Below are 12,644 nucleotides of genomic sequence, written 5' to 3' on the forward strand. Positions count from 1 at the left end.
TGCTGTGTCCCGTCCCTACCCAGAAAGGAAGCACCTGGGCAACAGCAATGTTTTTCTCTCTCACTATGTCCAGCACTTATCCCATGTCTGGCACTCAGTAGGAACTAACAAACATTTCTTGAAAAGTTGTATAATGATAATTTGAAAATGAAGTAATAACTATGAGCTAGTATGTACTGAGCATTTGTTTGTGTGGCACTGTGCTGTAGTGCTTTACATTAATCAACTAATCCTCACAGCAATCCTATAGAGTTGACATGAGAAAACTGACTCACAGACAGGTTATGTAACTACCCCAAGGTTACTATACTCCCAATAAGTGCACTTATTCTGGGAACTGAAGGAGCACTGGGCCAACCGGCCAATGTCTGGAAGTTTTCCACTGCAGGGGACTCCTGAACTGAGTCTGCACTACGATGTGTAAATTTAAAGACTGACTTTCGGTTCTGAAGGTAGAATGAGACCAGGATGTTCCTTTGAATAAGGGAGGTGGGAAGGAGCTTAATGTCTCCTCCTGCCCTTCCTGAGTCAATGCGAAGAAAAGGGAGAATCCCAAGAATGAAGGTGAAGGAGTGTCAGCATTCAGGGTAGGGGTGGTCAGCTGCTGATCAGAAAACCCCGGGTTCTCCCAAGGAAACCACCTTGTCTAAGTCCTTCAGAAGGAACACAGAATCCAGCAACAGGTGCATAGGCAGAGACCACACATCTCTGTCCCTCAGAGATGGCCCCAGGGCCCTGACTTTTATAGGCCTGGCCTGATGACCTCATGGCTCTTTTCCAGGAAAGCCAGGCACTCAGTGTGGCCCAAGTACAACTTACCCACCAGTTCTTTCAAAAAACAATGCTAAAAGCCAATCACATTGTTGCACCTAAACTCAAACTACTGAGTTATGATTACATGGCATCCTCCAATCTGATGACTATGGTTAAAAGTTTTGCTGTAGAGTGACATTTGTTTGATGAGCCCAAGCTTTTAACACGGATGGTCCTCAGGGGCCTTTACCCATTCAGAGGAGTAAGTCAGCCAGAAAATAAAAACTGGGAAGGGGCTCCCAGGTAGAGGGAGCAACATAAGCAAATGCATGGAGGCATAACCAAGGAGTGTATGTGAGAGGGAGGGAGGGAGAAATTATACAGCTCAGCAACCCTGGTGCTCCAAAACCAAGATAGCAAGCGAAGAATAAAATGAAGCATTTTAACATGAAAATAAGTGGAGGGATGCAGTGAGCCTGGAGAAAATCATGTGTGCTCTGGATAGCGAAGAGGAGAAAAAAAGAGACTTGTTTGCAAGTAACAGTCGAAAAAGAGGGGAAAAAACCCCAAAATATCCCAGGATGGAGATTAATGAATCCAATGGGGACCCGTGAATGTTACAAAGTTTTGACCAAATGGGCCAGCAACAGTACTGAATATGTCTCAGGTGCAAAGCCTAAGAGGTTTCTGAGAATTACAGAGGCCAAGACACAGTCCCTTTTTAGCATCCAGAGCTGCCAACACTCCAACCACAGAATATACCACAAAGCCCTAACTTCAGAACTGGGGAACATTCCATCTAATTTTGTAATCAATTGTGAGCACATTTTGAGCTAGGTTTGAATCAGAAAAGAAAAGAATATAAGATTGCCTGAGAAAAAATTATAAATAAAATATATATGTGCCGAAAGAATGTCATAAAATGCCATAAAGAATTCCACAGAGGGGAAAAATATATGTGGCTGGGTCATTAAGTAAAGCTTTGGCCCAAGTCTTTCCGAGCAGGTTAGACCTGGGAACATTCTAGGAAGACTTCCTGGAGGAGGTACAGCTTTGAGCTGAGCCTTGAAAAATTTCAGGATTCAGAAACAGAATAGAAAAGGAGGAAATTCCTAAAGAGGGAGGGGGCCTAGCAGAAGCAACAGCTTTTCCAAGCTTGGGGCAACAGTTTTGTGTTCCAGCGGATATAGTGCACAGATTTAAAAGCCTGCGGATCCTGGAGGAGCTGCTCGGCGAGACGGCTTGGCAGCCAGTGAACAGAACTGAAGGCTCGGCCACCGGCTGCCTGTGGATTAAGTGGGCGGACAGAGAGCCAGTGATGGGAGATAAAAGGGAGTGAAGTGGATAATATTTAGAAGCAAACTGAAGGGGAAAAGAACGTCAGCAGCCCGGCTGGCAGGCTGTGGCGCTCGCCGGCATTCTGGTTTCCTCCCTAGGAAAGCTGCATTACCAGGCGACCTCTTCCTGGCTTTGAGAGACGTCCAAATGGGAACTATTAACAAAGGCACGCTCCCATTTTTATCTCCGTCAGAAAGTGCTTTGCCGGTCAGGTTTTCTCTGCTTGGCCTGGGATTGGAGAGCGGGTTGGGGGAAGATCAGACAATATGTTTGCGGATGAGGCTTCTCGAAATTCTTGAGAGCTGGCCCCTTCCAACTCTAAGATTTTAGAAGTCTGTGTCCATGAGCTGACAATTCTTCAAAGCTAAGAGGCTAGGATTTCATGACGTGAAGATTCTTCGAGTCCCAAAATGTCTGTGAGGCTAATGTTCTGAGATTTCACCATTCTTAGATTCCTTGAGCCTCAGAATTTGGGTTTATGGTTGGAGATTCTGAGCCTGGAAGTCTTCCTGCTGTGAACTTCCAATTCTAAGAATAGAATATCTCATGACATTTTGGTCACCTCCAGCTTTAGGACCTCACTCTCCTCTGATGATGGTGCGTGAGCTATCCTGTGCTCCTGCTTCTGCGTGTGCTTTCCCCCTACATTTAGATAATATATTAAATATTAAGATACGAATGAACCAGATTATGGAGAAGGGATGGACAGAGCTCTCCATGCCTGCAGGGGTTCTTCACAAACAGCCCTCTGGGCACAGAAATAATCTGAGTGTGCACATGCCCAGGGGTCGCTGCTGGGGGACACCCGGTGACGGACATTTGCTGAGCAGCTCCTAACCAGATGGCTCTGTGGGGGAGAGACAGTGGGTGTGGCAGACTACAGAAGTACAAGGTGAAGGTCGTGCCAGAAGAAGCCTGTTCTTCTGAACCTCAGTCCAGGTTCTGGAGGTGTACGGTGTGGGAGATGCCAGCCTGTGTTTAATTCCACAGTGATGGAGGGGATCTCCCTCTGTGGATGACTTCCGGGGAGAAAAGGCTTCGGCATGGTCCGAGGTCCTCCAGGGGTGTCTGGGGTCTCGGGGGCGGCTTGGTCCCTTTATTCTAAGGAGGGCACATAGATCTGACAAGAGATCTGACAAGGTATAACACTGTGGGCTCCAGGGCTGCCACAGAGGCCCAGAGAGGGCTGGAGGACTCAAGAATGGCTATTCTTGGAGGACAGGAAATCAGAGAATGGTTCTGAAAGGTGGGAGCATGCAACCGAAAGGGGAAGGAAAAACAGGGTCTCTATCTGAAGTGCAGAGAACCAGGGCACAGAAGAGACTAATACTCAGGTGCTCTGTGCCTCAGTTTCCATGCTGCAAACAGGACTAATAATACCCACCTCTCAGGGCATAAAAGCAATGGGGTGCATCCTCAGGTAATGAATTCCCAGCAGGCAAAGACACATTTCCAAGTCTCTTCCCAGACCCTTCACTGGCACAGCACAGTGAGGTGCTCTGGTTGAATGAGTGAGGAGCAACAGAGGGAGAAGAGTCACAATGAAGGAGAGTAGCTGAGGCTGGGTGGGTGCCCAGCAGACTGTGCCGTGACAGGCTGGGGCTCTCCTGTCTGAAGCCTGGCAGCAGAATCACCCACTGGAACCAACAGGCTCTGGACAAATAGGTATCAGCAGCAACTGCCAAAGACAAGCCTGCCAGCCCCTCCCAACTACGGGTAACTCAGGCTCAAAATATCAGAGTGGGTTGGCCTAGGCTCTCCAAAATATGGGTCAAAGATAAGCCTCACACTGGGCCAACACTGGAAATCACCTAGCCCAGCACTCTCATGGGACTAAGGGGCAACTTAGACCTAGAGAGGGAAAAGGGCTGGCCCAAAGTCACAGGCAAGGTAGTAACAGGATCAGGATTAGAACCTGCTTTGAATATGACCTGCCTATGCTGTGGTCCAAATGTATGTGTCCCTCCAAAATTCGTATGTTGAAACCTAACCACCAAGGTGATGATCTGAAGAGGTGGAACCTCTGGGAGTAGGTTAGTTCATGAGGTCTTTACACTCACGAATGGGATTAGGGCCCTTGTAAAAGAGGCTAGAGGAATCTTGTTCACCCTTTCCACTATGTAAACACACAGAAGGCGTCATCTATGAGAAACAGGCCCTCACCAGACACACAATCTGCTGGTACCTTGATCTTGAACTTCCCAGCCTCCGGAACTGTAAGCCATAATTTCTGTTGTTTATAAATTACCCACTGTAAGGTATTTTGCTGTAGCAGCCTACATGATAATTTTGACATTTTATGTCCTTATAGGATGGAAGGGAACTTTCAAAGTTCAGAGGGGAGCTCCTCACTTTGATTTATACTTTTCTTCATTGTTCATTCCTTCAACGGTGCTGCATGGTGGAACAGAATCAGTTAATCAGTCCAATGGTGCTGCATGGTGGAACAGAATCAGTTCAATGGTGCTGCATGGTGGAACAGAATCAGTCCAATGGCGCTGCATGGTGGAACAGAATCAGTTCAATGGTGCTGCATGGTGGAACAGAATCAGTTCAATGGTGCTGCATGGTGGAACAGAATCAGTTCAATGGTGCTGCATGGTGGAACAGAATCAGTCCAATGGTACTTGCTGCATGGGGGAACAGAATCAGTTCAATGGTGCTGCTGGGTGGAACAGAATCAGTTCAATGGTGCTGCATGGGGGAACAGAATCAGTCCAATGGTGCTTGCTGCATGGTGGAACAGAATCAGTCCAATGGTGCTTGCTGCATGGGGGAACAGAATCAGTTCAATGGTGCTGCTGGGTGGAACAGAATCAGTCCAATGGTGCTGCATGGTGGAACAGAATCAGTCCAATGGTGCTTGCTGCATGGGGGAACAGAATCAGTTCAATGGTGCTGCATGGGGGAACAGAATCAGTCCAATGGTGCTTGCTGCATGGTGGAACAGAATCAGTCCAATGGTGCTGCATGGTGGAACAGAATCAGTTCAATGGTGCTGCATGGTGGAACAGAATCAGTTCAATGGTGCTGCATGGTGGAACAGAATCAGTCCAATGGTGCGTGCTGCATGGTGGAACAGAATCAGTCCAATGGTGCTTGCTGCATGGGGGAACAGAATCAGTTCAATGGTGCTGCATGGGGGAACAGAATCAGTCCAATGGTGCTTGCTGCATGGGGGAACAGAATCAGTTCAATGGTGCTTGCTGCATGGGGGAACAGAATCAGTTCAATGGTGCTGCATGGGGGAACAGAATCAGTTCAATGGTGCTGCATGGTGGAACGGAATCAGGGATGGTCACATCATGATTTCTGACCATTTGCTCATTAATTCATTCATGCTCCAAATATTTACTGAGTATTTACTAATACCTGCTGGCCCCCAGGGTATAGACATAGGAGCTCTGACTATAAACCAAAGAGATCTTTATTCAACTGTGCAGGCTTAGCCTATATTGGCGGTGGGGGTGTGTGTATGTCTTCACAGGGGTCGCTTAGAAAGTTGGGGACATATTCCAGGGGAGTAGCTGATGCCCAGAATGTCTTTGAGAACTCCTATTTTAGAATCACCTTGAGATCCAATTTATAAGCCAAGGAGAAAATCAGTTCCAGCACTTTTCAATTCTCTCTCTCTCTTTCTTTTTCAGTAAAGAATGATGATCTACCACCATTCCAGCACACACACACACACACACACACACACAATTCAGCAGAAATGTCATCTAATAAAAACCAGATCATTTTTCAGACACTGGAAAAGCAGGGGTTGTGGCAATGGACTCACCTGAGTTTGAACACTGAGTCCACTTGGCCTGTCTGTGTAATCCACAGCCAAATGACTTCACCTTTTCAGGTCTCAATTTATGGTCTTAAAAATAAATTCGATAATAAACCTTGTTGCATCTCTGTGAGGATTGGAGATAATGTAATTATGAGGTCTAATGCAGCACCCTGAATAGAGACAAAACTCAATAAATGGTATTGTGAGGGACTTGTAGAATTTTACAAACATTCTGCACACCTTTGGCAGGCATGCTTCAGTGTTCAGGCACTACACATATTAGATGGGTAATGGTCGCGTGCTTGGTAAAGTACAGAATAGCAGAGTCCTTGTTTTCTTATTACACCTCAGAGAGAGGACCATGCAACTTAGAGGTCTCATCCAGTGTCTCCACCTCTGCCATGCAGGGAGTTGAAGGGGAGGACTCAGGTCCCCTAGAGGTAGAAGTAGTGGCAGCTGGTACCAGTCCCTGGAGGCAGCAGGCAGAGCTGATAGAAATCTGCAGGTCTCAAGCTTATCATAAGATCTGGACTCGAGACTTAGACATCCTGGGGCCCCCGAGGGCAGGGGCTCACCACCTCCTAATACTCCAACTTTACTATGTTCAGCAAGGGGTAAAGAGTGGATATGGCTGCTGGGAGTGGCAACTTCCCATGTAGCCTTCCTCTTTCCCTGCCCAGAAGCCAGCCTAGACTGTTTGCCAAGCACAAAACCAACATCCAGGTAGTCGTTTTAACCCATCAACAACCTCCCACAGGTAGTATCTTCTCATGCCCCCACAAAACAAGCTCAACTTTGAAAGACTGGTAATTACTGCCCCATGGGATGGATGGGCACACCAAGTCTTGTCCAAGATTTTACACAAGTCATTGGTTTTACTGTTGAGGCTGGGATGGACGCCTGGAAGCAAGTCTGCTATCTCCAGCCCACTGTGCTGAGCTGTCTATAACACATCAAGAAAACCTTTGGAGACCTGCCTCACCACCAGCCTCACAGCCGAAAGAAATAATATCTCTACAAGTATAAATTTTCCAAGAAATAAAATGTTAAGCCCTCAAGTTCAAAAGGGGAGAGAGAAACAGAAGAAAGAACTAAGCAATGATTACGGAAGATATCAAATACCTAAACAGGAGGAAGTCTAGAGAAACGGCGTGTGGAAGCCGGGAGAACACTGTCCTTCATACAGAGTCAGGCTGACTGGCTCTGTTCCTTATTAGCTATGTGACCTTGGGCAAGTCATTCAACATTTCTGGATGCCCACCTTAGAAAGCCATAGGATTGTTATGAGAATTCAATGCAATGGAAAAGCGTGTGGAGCCTCCTGCAGGGTGCCTGGCACGTGGAATTGATTAGAATCATCCTATGGAATGTCAGGGCTGGAAGGAGCTTGAACGATGACCTCATCTCAGTGTCTCATTTCACAGACCCAGAAAACAGGGCCCAGAGAGAGGAAGTGACTTGCCCAAGGTCACATAGCAAAGTCATGGAGATGTTGGGTCTAGCACCCTCAGTTTATTTTGAAATCAAACACCAAAACCTAACAATAGATCTGATCTCCCAAGCTGTGCAAGGGTGGAAGAAGCTTTTTCCGGGGTTCCAAAACTTAAGCTTTCTTTCTCCATTCAACAAGCAAAATTATGCTATTTCTGTCCAGAAAAAATTACAAAAATTTTAAAAACAATATTAATACTAAAATCCCAGATCTTAACAAAAAGACACTCTTTTAAGCCTTATTTTTCCTGCCTTCTTCTCTCACTGCCCCCCCAACCCAAATATTTTGCAATAACAGTAATGCTGCAAGGAAAGAAAAAATAAAAATCTGATGCACTTAACAGATATTTCAGTACACTAATGCATCACAGATGTTCATATCAAACTGTGCACGCGTGCATGCAATTTTACTGAGAAGGCTGTTGCATTTCTGATTTTGAATTTTTGGATCCCTAATGACCTCATCTGCCTAGGCTCCAGAATCCCACCCTTCCCATTTAGTCCAAGGCTGCCCAAGGGGATGGAGGAGAGATTTCATCGCCTCCCTACAAAATGATAACAGGACAAATTGGCATGATTGGACACTCAGGCAGGTGGTGAAGGGTATGGAGATTAAGGAACTAAGGGGAGTTCTGTTTTCTTTTGTGTGGGACTTGCTTTCTGCAGCTCTTTTGAGGAGCTGGACCCAAAAACAATGTCAAGAGTGGGCCCAGGCTGGTGACGGGTGGGCACATTTTTGAAACAGAGATTGAAGTCTGTTTGATCTTCAAGCATGAGCTTTGGAGACTGTCAGCAGGCTCCCTCCCGGCCGATGAACGGCTCTCAGTAACTTTTCCTAAAACATAACCTCACACACACTTTCTAGCAAATGCTTTCACCCTACCAAAGCCATCATTTGGTTAAACAGCAGTGTTTCCAGACCCCAAAGAAAGATAGTTTTGTTGTTTTAAGAGAAACAGATTAAAGCTAGGGGCTGCTTAGCCAGAGTTCGTGTGTGCTCCCTTCAGCCTTTGTCGGATTCCTCTGTGGTTGGTGCAAAGAGGGTGTTGAGAGCGATGGTGGATACCTCACCTCTAAAAAAGATATCGAGGCCAGACCTAGGCCTCTGAACAGAGAGGCCTCCCACAAACCTGCCTCCGAAATGAGATGGGCGGTGAGCGCCGGGGGTCCCGACACAGATAATATCAGCTCCCGAGGCTGGCAAGGGAAAAGTCACTTCAGAGGGAGAAAGCGGCTATGTTCAGAGGAATCAGCACTGGGCCAGAGAATACACAGGATTTTCCCCCGTGGAGAAGGAGTCAGGCGTAGTCAGAACCCTGCAGGGCGTGACTAACTGCCCCAATGCTCCTGCCTCTGGGGCCCTCTGGGTAAGGACTCCACAATTATGGGAGAGCCAGCAGGAGAACCGACAAACCCGCCTTTCATTTGGCCGGCAAATCAATCTGGCTTCTTACCTCCCCAGGGACAATATTGCATTTCCCTTGGAAAAACAAAGGCCAGAGATCTTGGAAAGGGGATCAGTTTCTGCCGCTGTTTCCCTGGTGAAGAGCTTGCAACATCTCCGGGGCAGCAAGCAGGTCTGATTCCAGTGGTAGTTTCTGGTCCAGTCAATTTATGAGGCTCTCTCCTTAATGGGCAGCATGTCTCTGAACCATGCCTCACTCAGGAAATTGGCCCAAGCCCCATCTTGGGGCCTCCTTGAAGGAGTCCCCATCCTGGGATTGACAGTCCCGTTCTCAAGACATAGATGTGAACTCATTGTTCCCAGGGTCTCAGAGTTGAGTTTGGGGCCAGTGAGTAGCAAGTGACCTCTGTCCATGGAGACAGGGCTTTTAATGACATTTTGCTGTATCAGATCTCTGGCAGCCAGAGACTTTAAACCTCTTAAGCCCCTCCCTTTTCTCCTACTTCGGAGGTTCAGAAATCAGGACTGTCAACCTTTAAGTGAACACACTTCTCTGAAATTATTAACCTTAAAACTGTCCTGGCTGACTTTCTCCTGGCCTTAGGGAGGCGGTCTGAGGGTCACTTGGAGCTTTGCACAGAGCTGGGAAACTGATGGTGCTTAACCTCAAATGGTAAGCAGCACTCTACTGTCGCCAGGTCCCGGGCAACTCCTTGTCGGCTCAGCCCCGGGAGCTATGCCTTCCTCTTGTTTTCTCGGGCACTGTCCACACACCAGCCTCAAGACAGCCTCCAGGGCCTCAGGAAGGCCTGACACACACCGGAAGCCCCTCTTTTTGTTTTTGATCACTCCGATGCTCTGAGGGAAATTCTTTCTGCCCAGGCAAGCACAGCAGGTGAGGAGTGTACATCCCCAACATGTAATACTGCTGCAATAGAAGCAAACACTCAGACTCTTACCCCAAATTCCAGTACACACCACTCTCAACTGATACTACCAGAGCAGCCAAGTGCTGCCTTGCAGCCCAAAAGAACCTCTCCTTCCAGAAAAAGGACCTGACTCTGGCTGCCTCCCGCTCCCCGTCGGAGAAGAAAGACAATCGGAGAAGAGGACTCAGGCGCCCTGGGCTGTCAGCTCCAGCCTGGGGCCCTGCATGCCTACCTGGGAGAAGTTGAGCCCGTTGTTGAGGGGATGGCACTGCTCCTCCACCTGCTCCACAGCCCCTGTGGTCTTCTTCATCTTCTCAGCCTGCTGGGCCAGGTAGAGGTCGAGCACCGGCACCCCGCGGAAGCGCACGTCCCTCTCGGTGAGCGAGTTCACCATGAGCATCACCCAGACGGGCCTCTTGCGCTCCCAGTTGCCCGCGATGGCATTGAATAGGTAGTCAGCATAGAGCCCCCTGCCCCGCTGAGCGGGCGTCATCCAGGAGGGCATCATCAGCTTGACGTAGTCCAGGTGGCGCTTCAAGCGCCAGTAAAGCTCGCGAGGCAGCACATCCTGCAGGTTTTCCCCGTGCGGCAGCAGCTGGCAGCTGGCCAGGGCCGAGATGGTGTAGGGGTCTGTCAGGTCCAGCTCAAAGTAGACATGGGCGCTAGCCTGGAAGGCTGCCTTGGAGTTGTCCGGGATGAAGTCCCAGACACGGGTGTAGGGGACGTGGATAGTGCCAAACAGGTAGGCCGGCGGATCACGACGAATCGTCCACAGGAAGGAGTTCAAGTCCCTCTGCTGCAGGAGTAGAGGAGAGGCAAGGCAGTGAGGCCGAAGGCAACAGAGTAGAGTCAGGGTAGCCCAGAGGGAGGTGCAGAGGGAGGTGGGGATGGGAGGCAGAGACCATACACAGGCCATGGTAAAGAGCCAGGGCTTTGGAGCCTGAAAGACCCACATTGAAAACCTAGCTTTGCCCTGTCTTAGACGTATGATCTTGAGTGAATCATTTCACTTCCCACAGGCTCCGTTTCCTCATCTATAAAATGGGGGTGAAAGCAACTACCTCAGGGGTTGTTAGGAAGATTAAAAGATACAATATATGTATATTAAGCCCTCAGACCAGTGCCAGGCACAGAGGAAGTCGGCAATGAAGGGAAACTCTCATGATTAGCAATTGCCATGAGTGCCAAGGACTGCCACACCACCTGAGAATATTCATGCTTGGCCAAGTCAAACCTTCACCGTGGTGTTTCATGTGGAGGGTGGGGAAAGGGGGACCAAGAGCCCTGCTCTGGCAAGAAGGGAGGAAGTCATATAACTTTTAAATCCAACCATTAGAAGATATATGCCAAGAGCACTTTGAAAGCAGAACACCTATTAAAAATAGCACACCTATTTAAACAGCTACTTCACATTCATCACGGTGAATACACTTTTCTTTTTGGAGGGTAGGTCTGGGGTGTCAGCTACTTTGCTCCACCAGCTGAGACCATAGATGAGAAAGTGCTTTAAAATCTTGCAAGGCCAAGTCAAGTTTCAGAATCTGGCTTGGGAGGAAAGGATTCCATTACAATTAGTCCCAAGAAATGTACATATTCTGGGTACTTTCCAGGCTCCTCCCCTAAAAATGTATACCTGATCTCCAACCCCAGTTGTTTGTCATTTTCTATGACCTAAGCTCCAACTCTGGGGAGTGTGTGTGTGTGTGCGCGCGCGCACGTGTGTAGGAGCTGAGGAGAGGTATGCAGACAGAGGTCCTTTCTACAGATCCAAGTCAGGGCTGGGCATAAAGGGCATGAGAAGGGGACTGTCATTTCTCTTAGGCAAAGCCATTTTCCATCCAGAAAAATCCCTGGAGTGCCCACTGACCACTTGCAAGCTTTAGACCAACTCATAACATTTTCCTGTCTGATTCTAGCACAAATGAAAAGTATGTGTTGGGATGGGTAGCTTGTGGGAGAACAGTACATTACTTTACTAACTATCCAAAACTGTAAATCCCAGCATGTTGGCGATAGACTGAGAGCCCAGCCAGCCAACGAGCTCCTTGTTTGTGCACAAGGCAGGCCGCTGGAGGTGCACCTTGCCCAGGGTCAGCGAATTCCGGGCTGACAGGCAGCACACCGACAGCAGCCAGACCCTACGGTCTCCTGGCCTCCAATTCAGGGTTACTGTCAATGCATTAATTTACACTTAGAGGGAAAGATACTGAAGGAAATAAAGAGGTTCTTTGTTTTGGAAGGAAAATTAGGAGAACCAGTAATTACTTGACCCCAGGAAATATTAGGCCAGTACGTCCTGGCATTGCCTTTTCCTCTCCTCTGAAATCTTCCCCCTTTTCATGAAATATGGACGCTTGGGAGAGTAGGTGGTGGAAGCCTGGACCGCAGAGATGGAGGTGAGAACCAGCAACAGGGAGAAAGTTTGTCTTAGGTCAGAGTGGGAGGGCAGGGAGAAAGAGGGAAGCCTGGGAGGGGGCAGAGTGTGTGAATCGGAGAGCAAAAGGTTCGATAGAAGTCAAGAGAAGAGCAAGGAATGGTAGAAAGACACAGTCAGAAACGGGCAGAGAGACGAGAAGTGTAAAGAGAGAGAGAGAAAAAAAAAAAAAACATGAGAAAGGAGAGACAAAAAGGGGCACAGAGAGAGGAAGCGTCCAAGCAGGACCACAAGTCAAGGGGAGAGCCCGAGAGCGGCAGCGTGTGGAGAAGGAACCAGAGAGGGAGCGCCGCTTCTCGCTCCTGGCTTGGAGCTGGAGCCGGGGCAGGCAGGAGCGAAGGAAGGGCGCCCGAGGCTGCGCCCGGCGGGTGGAGGTGGAGCGGGTGGGCTAAGGTGGGTGCGGAAGCAGTACCCAAACCATCGTCCCATGGGACTGGAATACCCAGGTAGGCGGGAGAGTGGCTGGGAAGGCGCTCGCTCACCGATCCGGGCGGCCGGCACTGTCCTCCGTCC

Source organism: Mandrillus leucophaeus, unplaced genomic scaffold (genome assembly GCF_000951045.1).
Source record: "Mandrillus leucophaeus isolate KB7577 unplaced genomic scaffold, Mleu.le_1.0 Scaffold626, whole genome shotgun sequence".
Lineage (NCBI taxonomy): Eukaryota > Metazoa > Chordata > Mammalia > Primates > Cercopithecidae > Mandrillus > Mandrillus leucophaeus.